Here is a 17,700-nt window from a genome sequence, read left to right as displayed (position 1 = left end):
TTGGGGGCTCCTGGGTGGCTCAGTCAGTTAAGCATCTGACTCTTAATTTTGGCTCAGGTCGTGATCTCACAGTTGGTGAGTTCCAGCCCTGCACAGGGCTCTGTGCTGACAGTGCGGAGCCTGCTTGGGATTCTCTCTCTCTCCCTCCCTCTCTGATCCTCCCACACATGCACGCATGTGCACACACACACTCTCTCTCTCTCTCAAAATAAACTTAAAAAAAAAAAACAAACAATGACTTTTTCAAATGAGTTTGGAACTAATGAAAAGAAAATAAAACCAATTAAATAGCAGTGTGCAGGGGCACCTGTCTGGCTCGGTTGGTGGAGTGTTGACTCTTGATCTTGGGAGCTGTGTGCCCAAGCCCCATGTTGGGTGTGGAAATTACTTAAAAATAAAATCTTAGGGGCACCTGGCTGGCTCAGTCGGTGAAGCATCCAACTCCTGGTTTCAGCTCAGGTCATGATCTCAGGGTTGGTAAGACTGAGCCCCATGTGAGGCTCTGGACTGACAGAGTGGAGCCTGCTTGAGAGTCTCTCTCTCCCTCTCTCTCTGCCCCTCCCCTTGCTCATGCTATCTCTCTGTCTCAAAATAAATAAAACACTTTTAAAAATTACTTTAAAAATAAATAAAATAAAATATTTTTAAAATAATTAATAAATAAATAAATAAATAGCAATTTTCAACCTTCACATCAAAATCCTATGGAGCACCTGGGTGGCTCAGTTGGTTGAATGTCCAACTTCGGCTCAGGTCATGATCTTGAGGTTCATGGGTTCGAGCCCTGCGTCAGGCTCTGTGCTGACAGCTCAGAGCCTGGAGCCTGTTTCAGATTCTGTGTCTCTGTCTCTCTCTGCCCCTCCCCCACTCACACTCTGTGTCCCTCTCTCTCTCTCTCTCTCAAAAGTAAATAAACATTAAAAAAATTTTTTTTGTTAATCCTAGACATTAGCAATTCCTTTTCTGAGTTCTCATATCTTTAATATCAGTTAATATATCTGTAGTACTGATTACGAGCTACAAAAACCAAAGCAAAGCAATAGCGAATGAGAATGGGAGAGCTTAGAAATGACTGACCTAACCCAGACCCCCTACTTTGAGCATCCAAATAAATGTCTTGTCCCAGGTTACAGTTATGCTTCACAATAAAGAAAGCCCAGAACCCCCAACTCTTGGTCCATTATACCATCTTTCTACATTAGTATAAAATGTAGTAAAAATTATAAACAAGTATGAAAAACACAATGCAACAGAAAAAAAGGTAAATGATGAAAAAGCAAATCACAGAAATGGAAGTCTAAAGAGCCAATAAAAACATCGAGTAATGTTCAAACTCACTAGTAATCAGAAAAACACAGACCAAAATAAGATTACATTTTTCATCCAGCAAATTGGCAAAAATTATAAAGCCTAATAACACTAAACATTGACAAACCAGGGAAGCAACAGAATCCACACACCTCTGGTGTGAATGTTAACTGGTTAACGCATCAGAGAGAAATTCAGTAATATCCACTAAAGTTAAAGATGTGCTTGGCACATAAGCCAGTGTTTTACCCCTAGGTACATACTCTAAAAGTCATGCATGTGTGCACAAGGAAATGTAACAAAAATATTCACAGCAGCGTTACTTGTGATGGGAAAAAAAAAAAAATCCAGAACAAATGAATTGCCAATCAATGAGAAAACATAAAGGTAAACTATGATATAGTCAAAAACCAGAATCCCATTCTGCCAAGATGTATATATCCATATACGTATGCTACATATATCCATACAGATGAGTGTCACAATACTGAGAGGAAAAAAAGACAAGTTACAAAAAGAAATAATTACTACTCTTTTTTTTTTTTTTTTTTAAATTTTTTTTTTTTCAACATTTATTTATTTTTGGGACAGAGAGAGACAGAGCATGAACGGGGGAGGGTCAGAGAGAGAGGGAGACACAGAATCGGAAACAGGCTCCAGGCTCTGAGCCATCAGCCCAGAGCCCGACGCGGGGCTCGAACTCACGGACCGCGAGATCGTGACCTGGCTGAAGTCGGACGCTTAACCGACTGCGCCACCCAGGCGCCCCAATTACTACTCTTAATATAAAGGTTTTTTTTTATTTTTTTTAATGTTTATTTATTTTTTTTTTCAACATTTATTTATTTTTGGGACAGAGAGAGACAGAGCATGAACGGGGAAGGGGCAGAGAGAGAGGGAGACACAGAATCGGAAACAGGCTCCAGGCTCTGAGCCATCAGCCCAGAGCCTGACGCGGGGCTCGAACTCACGGACCGCGAGATCGTGACCTGGCTGAAGTCGGACGCTTAACCGACTGCGCCACCCAGGCGCCCCAATGTTTATTTATTTTTTGAGAGAGAGAGAGACAGAGTGTGAGCAGGGGAGAGGCAGAGAGAGACAAGGAGACACAGAATCTGAAGCAGGCTCCAGGCTCTGAGCTGTCAGCGCAGAGCCCAATGCGGGGCTCGAACTCACAAGCTGTGAGATCATGACCCGAGCCAAAGTCAGATGCTTAACTGACTGAGCCACCCAGGCGCCCCAATATAAAGTTTTTTTAATGCAAAATAATATTATACATTTCAGGGCTATTTACATATATAATAAAAGTATAAAAATATGTACAGGAATGGAAAGCATCAAATTCAGAACAGTAGTTTCTTCAAAAGGGGAGGAAAACACAATTGGGAAGGAGTTCCGTGAGGGTTCAACCTTAAAAGGAGCCTGGTTTCTTAGTTAGTATGGTATTCACTAGTATGAACACAGGTACTCAGTATTTTTAAAAAAATTTTTTAATGTTTATTTTTGAGAAAGAGACAGAATGCGAGCAGGGATGGGGAAGAGAGAGATAGAGAGATACAGAATCCGAAGCAGGCTCCAGGCTCTGAGCTGTCAGCACAGAGCCCGGCGCGGGGCTCGAACCCACAAACTGTGAGATCATGACCTGAGCTGAAGTTGGACGCTCAACTGACTGAGCCACCCAGGCGCCCCAGGTATTCACTATTTTTATTTTCTGTACCTCTGAAGGTCAATGTTTCATAATGTTCACAAAGTTAAAATAAACTCAAGGTCCAACCAAAATAGTTACTCCAGAGCCCACATACTTAACCATGATACTATATATATATAGTATCTATAGTATATATAGTATAGTATATATCTATAGTATCTATAGTATACTATGTATATATAGTATAGTATATATCTATATCTATATTTGTTTGTTAAGAAAGATTTAATCATTATAAGAAATCTCTCCAGAAGATACAAAACATCAGACTGGGAAAAAGCAAGGAAGTACCTGACTAATGAAAAAGTCTCTCAAGGAAATCATATTGGAGACACAAATCGGTCCTATCACCATGCTCAGGAATCATGTGGGTAAGCCAAAACACAAAACTCAAGTTGAACTGGAACATCAAACATGCTATTTAAGGACAGTATTGTAGAAACAACATGGGCTTTGAAGTCTGCCCTGGGTTCAAATACTACCTGGGCTTCTAATTAGCTGTGTGGCCCTAAACAAGTTTTAACTTCTCTGAGCTCAATTTCCTCACCCATATACTGGAGATAACCATATCTAGCTTTCAAAGTTATAAAGATTAAAGAGTAGTCCTTATCTATGAAAATCACTTGATACACTGTAGCCTCAAAATAAATAATATTATTCCTGGCAGAAGGTTTCTCTCTGGCAAGAAGAGACAGAGCAGGCAGAGAGAAAAGTTAAAAGGAGGGAATAAAGAGCCTACAAATAGAAGCCAGGAAGAAGTTGGAATTGTTAGGAGCTGAAAAAGTCTTTGTTGAATCCCGTAAGTTACCAAAAAAAAAAAAAATTCTTTAACTGTGCACTATTTCACTATAGAATGCTTAGTTACAAGAACATTTAGCCTAGACTTTTTCATCACAACATTTCGTCTTGTTTTAGTTTATTTATAGTGTTAATATACAAAAATTCAAGATCAAAATGGGGTTTTATAAAGATTCACTTTTTGTTAAAAATGCATTATCAAATAAACCATGTACAACATACCTGTTTCTCTCAGTTACCTACAACTCAGAAATATCTGTCCTACTCTTAACATATTAAAGAGAAAAGAATGATAATTTCAACAAATACCAAAAAAAAAAAATGCCCTTGATAAAATTCAACACCCAATAAAAATACAAACCAAGAACAGATGAAAACTTCCATAAATTGACAAAACAAACCTACCAGAAACCTTCAGTAAGTATATCTAATAGTGAAACACTGGAAGCATTCTCATCAAGGAAAAAGATAAAAATGCTCATTATCATCACTACTATTCAACTTCTATACTGGAGGGTCTGGGCATTGCAATAACGCAGACAACAAAATGGCATGAACTTTACAAAGAAGCCTGGTCAATTCAGGCTTCTAATCAAAGTAACCCAGTAAGTAAACAACCCTGATGCATCCCCTCCACTCCAAATGCACAGCAATAGATAAAGTATTTGTTAAATATATTTTTAAATGACTTGAACATGCTCAAAAACAAGGTAAAACCCCATGTGGATCAGAAACAAAACAGACACACAAAATTGTGAGCAGGACTGAAGCTATAGGCTCACTGGACTCGGAGTCCAGAAGCAGGTGCACATCTTCTGCAGGGCAACAGTAACACAAAATGAAGGAGGTGGAGAAACAGGAGACATGACAGCTGAGCCAGACTCACGGCTTCAAGCCAAGGATGAGGCTGGAGCTGAAAAGAAGCTACAATGTACTGCTGCCAGTCTCTGCCTAGAGCTACAGTGTGTATACTGCTCTAGGCCTAGACAAGTGGGAAGATAAAAACACAGCCTCACGACCAGGAACTGAACCAAGACATTCACAGACTCTGTGAACAGATCTGAAATAGCCCCAATTATCTCAAAGAGTAGGACCCCTGACCCACCATCATCATATTTGATTTCTTGACTACGGTCCAAAAAGGCAATAAAAGCGCCTGAAATATCACCACACAGAGAAGGGTGAGCACAGAAATAAGGAAAACACAATCAAAAGCACTCACACTTGAATGAGTCTGTAAATCAAAACTTCAAAAGACATAAAGAAATATAATGCTAAGAAACACAGCCAACAAAAGCAACAATTAGAATATGAATTCATTCCAGGGGAGCCTGGGTGGCTCAGTCGGTTAAGCGTCCGACTTCGGCTCAGGTCATGATCTCACGGTCCGTGGGTTCGAGCCCTGCGTCGGGCTCTGTGCTGACAGCTCAGAGCCTGGAGCCTGTTTTAGATTCTGTGTCCCCCTCTTTCTCTGACCCTCCCCTGTTAATGCTCTCTCTCTGTCTCAAAAATAAATAAATGTTAAAAAAAAAATTGTTTTAAGAGTCTCATGCTCTACCGACTGAGCTAGCCAGGCATAAAAAAAAATTGTTTTAAGAATATGAATTCATTCCAGATGAAGTTTAGAGAACAGTCTGACAAAGACTTATTTTTTAAGTACATTTAGGGTGCTAGGATATAAACTTCTTTAATTATCAGGAATGCAAAATTGTACAGCCACTTTGGAAAACAGTTAGGCAGTTTCTTGTATGGCTAAACATACTCTTACCACACAATCCAGCAAAAATGCTCCTACATATTACTCGAAAGAGTTGAAAATCTATGTTCAAGCAAAAACCCAAACATGGATATTTATAGACATTTTATTCATAACTGCCCCAAACTGGAAGTAACCAAGATGTCCTTCAATAGGTGAATGGATAAACAAACTAGTACTTTCATATACTGGAATATTATACAGCGATAAAAAGAAATGAGCTATCAAGCCAAGAAAAGACAGGAAGGAACCTTAAATGCATATTGCGAAGTGAAAGAGAGCAGTCTGAAAGACTACAATACTGTAGGCTTTCCAACTGTATGGCATTCTGGAAAAGGCAAAACTATGGACAGGGTAAAATAATCAGTAGCTATCAGGAGCTCAGGAGGAGGGAGGGAGGAATGAATAGCTGGAACACAGGGGGTTTTAGGGCAATGTAGTTATTCTGATGATACTGCAATGACACTACATGAAATGTCATGTAATGACATTAATGATGCATGACATTTTGCATTTGCAAAATCCACAAAACACAAAGGACACAAAGAGAAGCCCAATATAGATATACTATGAACCTAAATTAATAATAATGTATCAGCATTGATTCGTCAGTTGTAACAAATATACCACACTAATACAAGATGTTAATAATAGGGGGAACTGTGAAGATGAAGAGGTATATACTGTGCACTATCTACCCACATTGGTCATATTCAGTTATGTAAATAACTTTAAAAAAAAAATTTTTTTAACGTTTATTTATTTTTGAGACAGAGAGAGACAGAGCATGAATGGGGGAGGGTCAGAGAAAGGGAGACACAGAATCCGAAACAGGCTCCAGGCTCTGAGCTGTCAGCACAGAGCCCGACGCGGGGCTCGAACTCACAGACCGCGAGATCATGACCTGAGCCGAAGTCGGCGGCTCAACCGACTGAGCCACCCAGGCGCCCCGTATATAAGTTTTTAAAAAATATCATGGACAATCCCACTTCTAGATACACACACAAATGAACCAAAAACAGGGACCTGAACAGATATTTATTTGCACACCCTGTTTATAACAGCATTATTCACAGTAGCCAAAAAGTAGAAACAACCCAAGTGTCCACTGTTAGATGAACGAATAAATAAATGTGGTACATACATACAATGGAAGAGTATTTAGCCTTTAAAAGGAAAGAAATCCAGGGGCCACCTAGGTGGCTCAGTAGGTTGAGCGTCCGGCCCTTGATTTCGACTCCGGTCATGATACCAAGGTGGTGGGGTGGAGCCCCAAATCGGGCTCCATGCTGAGTGTGGAGCCTGCTTAAGATTCTCTCTCTCTCCCTCTGCCCTTCTCCCCAGCTTGTGCTCTCTCTCTAAAAAAAAAAAAAAAAAAAAAAAAAAAAAAATTTAATAAAAAGGAACAAAATCCTGAGACATGCTATAATATAAATGAACTCTGAAGACATTACGCTAAGTGAAATAAGCCAGACACAAAAGGACACGTGTTGTATGATTCCACTCACATGAGGTACCTGCAGTAGGCAAATTCACAGGGACAGGGAGTAGAATGGTGGTTGTCAGGAGCTGGAAGGAGGTGAGAATGAGGAGTTCGTGTTTAGTGGGTACAGACTTTCAGGTGGGGAAGATGAAAAAGTTCTGGGAATGCACAGTGGTGGTGGTTACACAACAATGTGAATGTACTTAGAGCCAAAATTGCTCACTTACAAATGGTTAAAATGGTAAATTTTATGTCACGTATATTTTACAATTTAAAACATGAGGAAAGATACTGAAAAACTGGTTATCCCAATTGAAAAAAAAAATTATCTCTTCATTATACCACACAGAAATTCCCCATGGAAAGCAAAACTTTTTTTTAATTTTAGAAGAAAATATAGAAATCTATAATTCATACCGCAGGGTAGAGAAAATTTACTTAAGCCAGACACACACAACGTTTTTTAATTTAAGGGTAATTTTTTCACAAATGTAACATTAACATTTTAAACTTGTATGCAAAGACACTAACAAAGGGAAAAGGCTAGCCTCAGACTAGCAGGATGCATTTGCAACACATATAGCCATCACATAATTAGTATCCGAAGTAACCCAACTGTCTGTTCCTCATTGAAGGAAGAATGAAAAAGGTGATTTAAGTCCACAACTGAACGTTACCTAGTAGTTAAAAAAAAATGAACCAGATCCACCAGTTCTACAGTTAATTCTCCCTCAATTAAAATTTAAAATGTGTACCCCCCCCCCAACCTAGCAAATCTACTTCTTTCATTCATTGCAGCAATGTCTGAAATAGCAAAGAGCTTAAATGGCCTTTAATGAGGAGATGATTAAATAAACTACAGTGTAATACACATACTGCATGAGAGATCATAGAGTAGTCAAGAAAAATCAGGTAGATCCCTATGTTCCAACATGGAAAGATCTTAGACATTTTGTTAGGGGAAAAAAAAAAAAAAAAAAGTTGCAGAACAATGTGTACAGTATCATGTCAATAACTTAGGGGCAGAAGGAAACTGCTTTACTTCTGTATTACCTATACTGTGTGTGTGTGTATAGATGAAAATGAAAAGGCCTAGAAGGACCACTGATCCTTCTACAACTGACAACAGCAATTTCAGCAGAAAAGGGAGTGGGCCAAGGGGGCATTTATTCTGTCTGTACTATTTGAGTTTTTTATAAGAAAATGTGCATTCATAAGCCATTCGCAGAGCTGCAGTACACAGCCACATAGACTGTGCATGAGACAACCCCAGGAAGTCCCATGTGCAGGGACTCTGATATAAACAGCACCCCCTAAAGCTGGGCAATATACATCCTGCACAACTAGACTCTAGAGCCCTGATGGCTGTGTAATTAGAGGTAAATAAAATGAGAGGGGGTGGACTGTAAACCAGCATGAGGGAATTTTCTGGGGTGATGTAAATTTCTATATCCTGACTGGGGTAGTGGTTACAGAGTATATACATTTTTCAAAACTCATCCAACTGTACACAGACATTTGTGCATTTTATTATATGTCAACTATACATTAATAAAATTAATTTTAAAAGAAATATAAATTAAATATACAGATAAAATACAATGTCATTGGGAGAACCTGGAATAAGGTACCCAAAATTACAGGGGCAGGGCACCCCAGAACAAGAACAGATGGACGGACTCCTGTTGGATGCATTCTGAGGTACACAGTCCCTAAAACTGAAGAGAAATTAACTTAGTTCTTCCAAGCTTACAGCACAAGACCAAATGTGGATTAATATGACTCTTGTTTTTTACATACAGAAACGAAGGCCCTGAAAGATTTCTATTAGAGACATAAAATAAATGGTAACTTGGCATTCTATTGGTTCTGAGTCTAATTTTCTAAGTAGAAAACTTGCCTCTCATGCATAGTGGACGCTCAAAAACCTTGCCAGCATAACTTTGACTACATAACCCTCTTCAAAGGTAATTCCACTTACGTATGATAAAAATCCTCACAGAACTCATAAAAGGTCAAGTTTTAATTTGGCACACAAAGTAACCCAACAGGCACTACAACCCGGGGCACTGAAACAGCAGCCGGGAGCTGGAGAGCCCAGAAATCCAACCTCAGCAGAGAACAGGTAGAATTGCAGTCCTTACAAGAGATACACGCTCTTCCTACAGATCGAAGATCCAAGGACCAGGATAAGGGGGGGGGGGGGGGGGGGGGGGAACTGTTCCCTAGATAAAAGTACTCTTCTTCTTCCTCCAGTGATAGAACAAAAGGGCCAGAATTGGATGATTTGAAGCAATGACCCACGGAGTAAGCTCCTGCTGGACAACATGCAATAAAGATGTGAAAGTGGCAGTGTGGCCACAAGAAATCACGACTCCATCACCTTAGCCATGGCTTTAAATACCCAGACCTAGGAACCTGGGTTACCTTACATGACTCCCCCCCCCCCGCCCTCCCCGCCAAAAAAAAAAAAGGAATTATTTCAGGAAGAGAGGAAGTCCATCAGCCATCCCTAACACCAACGTAATTAATAGTGTGCTCCCTGTAAAATACAGCAAAACCTTGTTTGGTTCGTTCATTCATGCAATCGATACTTTTTGTCTGACTGCGTGGACCACGCACTGTTCTTGCCATTGAGGTTATAGCAGTGATAGTCACGGAGCTTAGTAGGAAATTTCCAAATTTCTTCTTCCCTTCTCCCCCCTTTAAATGTTAGGCAGAACTGCCTTCAAACTCCCAAATTTCTCCCACAAGCTCCTCTGACTCTTCTGCTTTATCCCCAAACCAAGCCACTTACGGCTCCAATTCCCCAACACTGGGAAAAGACCAAAAAAAAAAAAAAAAAAAAAAAAAAAAAAAAGACCTAAAGTGAATGAAGTATGAGACAAAATTCATGCTGCTTTGTATTTTATACGCATACCTTCACTACCACATTGTCAGCACCTAAATAGCAAATTACGGTTGGGTTTTACGCTATTTTGTGGCCTCAGTGCTGACCATGGTTCTCTACCCAAGGTAGCTGATCAATAAACGTTTACTTGGAACGCTGGAAGGTCTTCCTAATCCCAAGGCCTGGCACAGGAATTTAACAGCAAGCATTTGTTAGCTGCATCCTGCCTCCTCTCAGGACACCTTCCTTTCAAAGGTGACCTCGGTGCACAGGTTCACTGTTAGGCGCCTCGCGAACAGTGTTTGGGAGTGATCTGAAATAAATTCCCTTCCCTCTGCCAGGGCCTAACTGCCTCACCTGCCCTCTGCCAGGACCTGCCTCCTTCGCCCCTTACAGCACCTAACGCAGAGCCCCCTCCCAGCGAGCCGAGCTCCAGGAGCATCAACCCGGCGCCCGCACCCCGGCCCCAGCACCCTGCGGCCACCGTGCGCTACGGACCCCGAAGACCCCTCCCCGGCCCGGGGCTCAGAGCCCGGCAGCGCCGGCCCGGGACTCCGCTCCATCCCCTCCGCTCGCCCCTCCGGGGCCGGGCGCGCGGCACCGTCTCCCCTCGCAGCGCGCGCGGTGCAGGGGCCCCGGCTCCCGGAGACCCCGTCCCCGCCGCTCCCGGCCCTGCACCCCCGCAGGCTCCTGAGGTCCGGGCGCTGCGAGGGCTCCTTCCCGCTCCTCGCGGGCGCGAGGCTCCAGCACTGCGCTCCTCTCCCGCAGCCCGCGGCCGCCGCCGCAAACCCCCCCACCTCACTCACTTCCCGGCTGGAGCTGGGGACGTCGAGAGGATCTCGGGCGGCCGCAGCCTCCTCCGCCTCCTCCGGCCCGGCCCCGGCGGCTGAGGTGGCGGCTGCGCCCGCTCAGGCCCCGGAGCCGCCCCCGCGGCGAACGTTCTCAGGCGCCCGGCTCGCGCCGTTTCCCCGCCCGGCACGCGCAGCAAGCCCGCCCCCGGCGCGAGGGCGCGAGGGCGCGAGGGCGCAGGGCGGGGGGCGGGCACGCGCCGCCTGCGCGAGCGCGCGGCCGGGGGCGGGGCTTCCGCCGCGCCGAGGAGGGGGCGGGCGAGCGGGCCGAGTTCCCTTCGAACCCCGCCCCCTGCGGCCGAGCGGGACCCGTTCCCCCCAGCTCGCCAAGCGGCTCGCAGACCTGCGAGGGAAACCTGCCCCCTTCGGGCTGGTCGCTCACACTGGCGGCGGGCGGCCGAGGTGCGTTTCAATTCCACAGGTATGTGCGGGGCAGCTGGATACTCGGCACGACGTGACTGTAAGGTAAAGAATGCAAAGAACCACCCCATGAATCATTCATCCGCGCCTCGAGCAAGAGATCTTGCCCTGAGTGGTTTTTCCAAATTAATTCAACTCAGCAAGCGTTGACTGAGCACCGACTCCGTGCCTAGCGCTGTACCAGGTGCTGTGTAGGTGCACCGTCACGGTCACGGTCACGGCCCCCCGGTCTCGAGGTGCGCATAATTTAGTGCAAAAGCAGCCGTGTAAACAACCAGGTCTGGTGACCCATGCAAAGCAAAGCCACAGGGAGATGCTGTGGGAGGGCAGAGGAGGAAGAGATTACTTCCGCTGGAACCGCGTGGAGGGGCTCCAGGGAGAGGTGGCGTTTGTGTTCAGTCTGGAAGGAAGAAAAAGAAAGACGTCCTAAGAGAAAAAAAGGAGTGCATCCAAGGCTAGGTAAACAGCTTGGGCAAAGGAACAGAGGGCTACCCAAGTTTACCATCTCAGCATCAGCTTTTGTGTTTTAGTATTATCCATTTTTGATAGAACCCTTTCCAAACATAAATGATTCGAAATTAGAAACAGCTAAACTTTTTTTTTTTTTTTTGATGGTTCAAAGGATCATTTTTTCTCAATGATGAGCCTTTCTCAAGGCTCAAAACAGCAGTGTCCTTCAAGGGCTACTGATATGTGAGCCCATGATGTAAGTCCCTAAGCCAAGAGCCCCCAAGCCAGTATGCTTTAACGTCTGGTTTTTCACTGCTTTTTGGCACCTTATGGTAAGGCAGATCGTGCCACCTCCTGCTGCTGTCTGCCTGCATGCCTGCCTGCCTTTAGAACATCCTCTTCCTCCTCCTCACATTTTCCTATTTTTAAACTCCTCTGGTGAAGGAAATGCTGGTAACTAACTTTGTTAAGTAAGGGTAAACAGGCTCCTCAAAAAAAAGGACATCACCTTTCACACATGAATTTTAGGACTATTTTTCATGCTTAGAAGACTTTTTCATTTGTATTCAGGATCTTGACTGTGTTCTGAATATGCTAAGATACTCAGAATACAGGCAAGAGACGTCTTATTTATTCATTTACCACTTATTGAGCACCAACTACGTGGGAGGCTTTGAAAGGGTAAAACATTGATCCTACCCTTCGGAGAAAAGACATGTAAATGATGTAAAATAAATATGTCAATACTGTCTGCTATATTTGCCGTATTGATTGAAACCTAGGTAATATCAGTATGTGAGCTAGACTATAATAAAGCACTCTGGGAATTAACTTCTTTAAATACACTTGTATTAGCATCTCTCCATCACGGTTCTGTACCTCATCACCTCCCACATCCTCAGAAAACTCCTTTCAAACATATTTCGATCACGCTCCCTCTCTCAGTCCCAAAATTATCGACTCTTACCTTTTTCCTTCACCATCTGTCATGTTCAAGCTTTTCCTGTTCTCAAGAAAAAAAAACCCCTCTGTCACTCTGGACTGTCTTCTGGTTACCACTTGCTCCCTTTCTGTATTTGCCTTCACAAATGCCTTAAAAGTAGTTTGCACTTCTACTCTGCCAACACGGCAGCCTCCTCCTTCTCAACCCATGGCTATGTGACTTCTGTCCCCACCACATCACGGTGCTGCTCTCAGTCATTTAGGTCTTGCTTAATCCTAAATGCCACAGGCCAGTTTTGAGTCAGGTAGTGAGTTCTTGGTGGCATTTGACAACGCAGAGCACTCCAGTCTTTTTTAAACTACCTTGGACTTCGTGGCATGACTACCTTCTAACTCCTCTGAACACTCCTCTGTCTCCAGGGTTCTGTGTTCAGCTTTCAGTTCACCCCGCCCATTCTCCTTAACTCATTCCATTCACTCTTCATTGGCCATGTTTACCAGCCACTCCCCGAGCATTATCTGACTCCGCCCACTCATCTGAGTTCCAGAGACACAGAAGCCTACTGGACTTCCCCACTTAGATGTCCTACAGACATCCCAAGTTCTGCACGTCTAAAGCTGTTCAGCATTACCGTCGCTCAGCTGCCCAGTCCAGAAACCTGGGAGTCATCCTTGATTCCTTCCTTCCCGTCCCCACCACACTCAACAATCCTGTTGATTCTCCTCATAAATAACTCTAGAATCTGTCCCTTGTAGCTAAGCCTCTCACTGGACTAATGCAATAGCCTTTGCTCTTGTCCCACTCTTGTAGTCTGGTTCCTTCCATTGCATATTCCATACTGTGTGTCAGAAAACACTTTCAAAAATATGCTGCCTATATATGTCTCTGCTCAGCATGGCACACAAGACCTTCCATTTCTCTGGCCCTCATCTATCTCCTCACTGCGTCTTTTGTCGCTTCCTACACACCCTGCATCCAAACTCCTGGAATGTTCCTACTTTCCCTTGCCTCCATACCTCTGTGCTTATTTCTCTCTCCATTTGGAATGTCATTTGAGTCCAAGCAAAGAACGTCCAATGTGTAGCTAAAGTTCCACATAGAATGAAGCTTTCTGGCAATCGGAAAACGTAAACGTACATAATGAAAGGGCTGCCATGTACTTGGGGAAATTATCACAGAATGACCAATTCTGAGAGCTAGACTCTTCAAACTGTTAGACAAAAATAATAATTTTGGGGATGCCTGGCTGGGTCAGTTGGAGGAGCATGCAACTCTTGATCTCGGGGGTCATGAGTTCAAGCCCCATGCTGGGTGTAGACATTCCTCAAATAAATTCTAATAACTTTCAAAGCCTCCATGCAAAAAGTTCAAATTACTTAAAAGGGTAAGGAAATTAGGACGCAAGTACATTCAAGATGTCTGCAAATTCTTTGTCACTTCTTTTGATCCAGGCTGGCCCACATGAATTGTCTGACCAATAGAATGTGTGATGTATATGAGATGTGATGTATATTCCAAGCCTAGGTCTTGTCTTGAAGAATCCACCTGGGTCTTTGAAAGCACTTGCTCTTGAAGCCCTGGGCCACAATATATACCATCTAACTCCCCGTGGAGAGGTTCTGAGATGGCACAGAGACGGAAGGAGGCTAGCTGATCCTAGCTGATATGAGTGAAGTCATCATGAATGCTCTATATCAGTTCAGCCATCAGCTGAATACCACTGAGTGACCCCAGGGGAAGCCATGTGGAACAGAAGAATCATCCAGCCAACCCCCGCCCAAATTCCTGACCCCAAAGATTGTGAGATTATAATCAAAACAGTTCTCACTTTAAGCCATTATGTTTCAGGGTAGATAGTCTGTTATGGAACCTGGTGACCAAAATATTTGGCATTAGACTTTTCAAGGGCAAAGCAAGGCAATAGTGATGCAGCATTTTCAGTATTTTCTAAAAACGCAAGGAAAAAAGATGCAAGCTAAGGATTTTGTATCCACCCATCCACGCTGTTTTTCAGGCACTGAACTCTATAGGAAAAAAACCCTGTTTTTAAAATGCAAGAATTCAAGGAATAATATGCACATAAGCCCATCCTAGGTATTTACTAAAGCAGGGTCAGCAAATTTTTTTTTAAGCACCAGATTAGCAAACATTTGGGATTTGCAGGTGTAATATTCAACTCTGCCATTGTAGCACAAAAGCCTCCATAGATATGTGCAAATAAGTGAGTGTAGCTATGCCCACAAATAAATTGGATTTACAAAAATGGGCAGCCAGCTTGATTTGACCCATGGGTTGCAGTTTGCCAGTCCTGTACCAGAAGAAAAGAAATAGAGAAAGTTATTTCTCTTGGGGCACCCGGGTGGCTCAGTTGGTTAAGCGTCCAGCTCTTGCTCTCGGCTCAGGACTTGATCTCAGGGTTGTGAGTTCAAGCCCCACGTTGGGCTTGGTGTTGGGCTCAGGGTTGGGCGTGAAGCCTACTTTAAAAATAGAAAAGAAAAGAAAGTTATTTCTCTCGAAAAAGTGCAAGACCCATATGATTTAAGAAAATAAGGGGCACCTGGGTGGCTCTGTCAGTTAAGACTCTTGATTTTAGCCCACACAGTTTGTGGGTTTGAGCCCCACATGAGGCTCCACACAGACAGTTCAGAGCCTGCTTGGGATTCTCTCTCCGCCCCTCCCCTGCTCATGCTCTCTCTGTCAAAATAAACTTTAAAAAATAAAATTAAAAAAATAATTGGGCCCCTGTGTGGCTCAGTTGGTTAAGCGTCCAACTTCAGCTCAGGTCATGATCTCGCGGTTCACGAGTTCGAGCCCCGCATCGGACTCTGTGCTGACAGCTCAGAGCCTGGAGCCTGCTTCAGATTCTGTGTCTCCTCCTCTCTCTGCCCCTCCCCTGCTTGTGCTCGCTCACTCTCTCTCTCTCAAAAATAATACACATTTAAAAAATGTTTTCATAATTAAAAAAATAATATATCACAACCAAGTAGGATTTTGTATTAATCTGCTAGAACTACCGTAACAAAATACCACAGATTGGCCTAAGGAATAGAAATTTATTTCTTCACAGTTCTGGAGGCTTAAAGGCCAATATCATAGTACCACAAGGGTTGGTTTCTTCTGAGGCCTCTTTCCTCAGCTCGTTGATAGCCGTCACCTCCCTGTGTCTTCACATGGTCTTCGCTCTGTACTGTGAGTGTCTGTCCTAAGGATACCAGTCACCGTGAAGTAGGGCCCACCAACCTCATTTTAATTTAATTATCTCTTTAAAGACCCTATCTTCAAATACAGTCACATTCTGCAGTACCGATCAAGACTTCAACAACCTTGGGGCACCTGGGTGGCTCAGTTGGTTAAGCGTCCGACTTCGGCTCAGGTCATGATCTCACAGTCTGCGAGTTTGAGCCCCGCGTTGGGCTCTGGACTGACAGCTTGGAGCCTGGAACCTGCTTCAGATTCTGTGTCTCCCTCTCTCTGACCCTCCCCTGTTCATGCTCTGTCTCTCTCTCTCTCTCAAAAATAAACATTAAAAAATATATTTTTAATGTAAAAAAAAAAGACTTCAACAACCTAAATGTAAAGGTTAAAACTATAAAACTCTTAGAAGAAAACATAGGTGTAAATCTTCATTACCTTGGCCTTCTTAGACACACCCCACAAGCACAAATGACAAAAGAAAAAGCAGATAAATTTGGCTTTATCAAAATTAAATACTTTTGTGCATCAGAGGACACCATAAGAAAATGCAAAGACAGTCTACAGAATGGGAGTAAATATTTCCAAACAACATACAAGCTGAGGGACTTATATCCAGAATACATGAACAAACATAATTATAACACAAATAACCCAGTTGAAGGGTTAACCCAGTTGAATAACCCAGTTGTGATGGCTCCCATCACAATCTCAGATAATAACAAGAGTTGATGAGGATGTGAAGAAATTGGAACCTTGATACATAACTGGTGGGAAGGAAAATGGTGCAGCTCTTTCAGAAAATAGCTTGGCAGTCTTGAAAATATTACACATGAAGTTATATGACCTAACAATTCTACCTCTAGGTACATATATACCCCAAGAGACTTGAAAATAAATGCCCACACAACAACCTATACACAAATGTTCATAGTCTTACTCATTATGGCCAAAAAGTTAAAACAACCCCAAACTCCATCACCTGATGAATGGGTAAACAAAATGTGGTACATCCATCCATTCAGTGGAATCGTATTTCGCAATAAAAAAGAACAGAGTGTATGTTATAACATGGAAGAACCTTGAAAACATTATGCCAAGTGAAAGAGGCCAGTCACAGAAGACAGTATAGTATATGATTCTATTGATATGGAGTGTCCAGACAAAACAAATTGACAGAGACAGAAAGCAGGTTGGTGGATGCTGGGAGGCTGAAGGGGTTGGAGGGATTGGGGAATGACTGCTAACACCTATGGGGTAACTTTATGAGTTGATGAAAATGTTCTAAAATGATTGTGGCGATGGGCACACAAACCTGTGATTATACTAAAACCACTGAATTGTATGCACACTTTAAACAGACGAATTGAAAGGTATGTGAATTATGTCTCAACAAATCAGGCTCTTTGAAAAAAGAAAACTATAAAAACAATCCCAAAAGACACAGAAGTATACTCGAAAGAGACATCCCTTGGTTTCGGTTAAAATAGCTCAACATTGTTAAGATGACAGTTCTCCTTATGTTCATTTATAAAGTTAATATGATTCCCCCAAAATAGAAACAAGCTTTTTTCTTGTTTTCTGTAGCTAGACAAATAGATGCCAACGCTTTTATGGAAAAATAAACACTCAAAAATCACTAGTAAAACACTGAAATGAGATATGAGAGATGACAAATATCAAAACTTACTGTGGGGCGTCTTGAACAAAGATAATGTGGCTCTGGCAAATGAATAGGCAGACCAATGTAGCAGAATAGAAGGTACAGAAGTCAGTACAACCACCCAGGAAATCTAGTATACGATAAGCAGTCAAATGGCTGAGGCAAAGAAGGACTTTTTAACATGATGTTGGGATGACCGTACAGCCATATAGAGACTCGCTCTGTTGGTGAGGTTATGGGA

At 42.9% G+C, this 17,700-nt stretch overlaps 1 protein-coding gene across 4 annotated transcripts in view; it reads right to left on the bottom strand.

Moving 5' to 3' along the window:
* The window catches only part of DTNB (dystrobrevin beta), a 242,724-nt gene extending 231,759 nt beyond the window's left edge, over positions 1–10,965 (bottom strand). For 2 of the 4 annotated variants that reach the window (XM_045447520.1, XM_045447523.1), the window contains exon 1: positions 10,750–10,930. The gene's annotated coding sequence lies outside the window, so the exon portion shown is untranslated. Of the gene's footprint in view, positions 1–10,749 lie in introns of all 4 variants that reach the window. The other 2 variants (XM_045447519.1, XM_045447513.1) reach the window with 2 other exon arrangements.
* Between the last annotated feature and the right edge of the window lie 6,735 nt (positions 10,966–17,700).

This window comes from Leopardus geoffroyi, chromosome A3 (genome assembly GCF_018350155.1).
Source record: "Leopardus geoffroyi isolate Oge1 chromosome A3, O.geoffroyi_Oge1_pat1.0, whole genome shotgun sequence".
Taxonomy (NCBI): domain Eukaryota; kingdom Metazoa; phylum Chordata; class Mammalia; order Carnivora; family Felidae; genus Leopardus; species Leopardus geoffroyi.
This window is presented reverse-complemented; position numbering and strand designations above follow the sequence as displayed.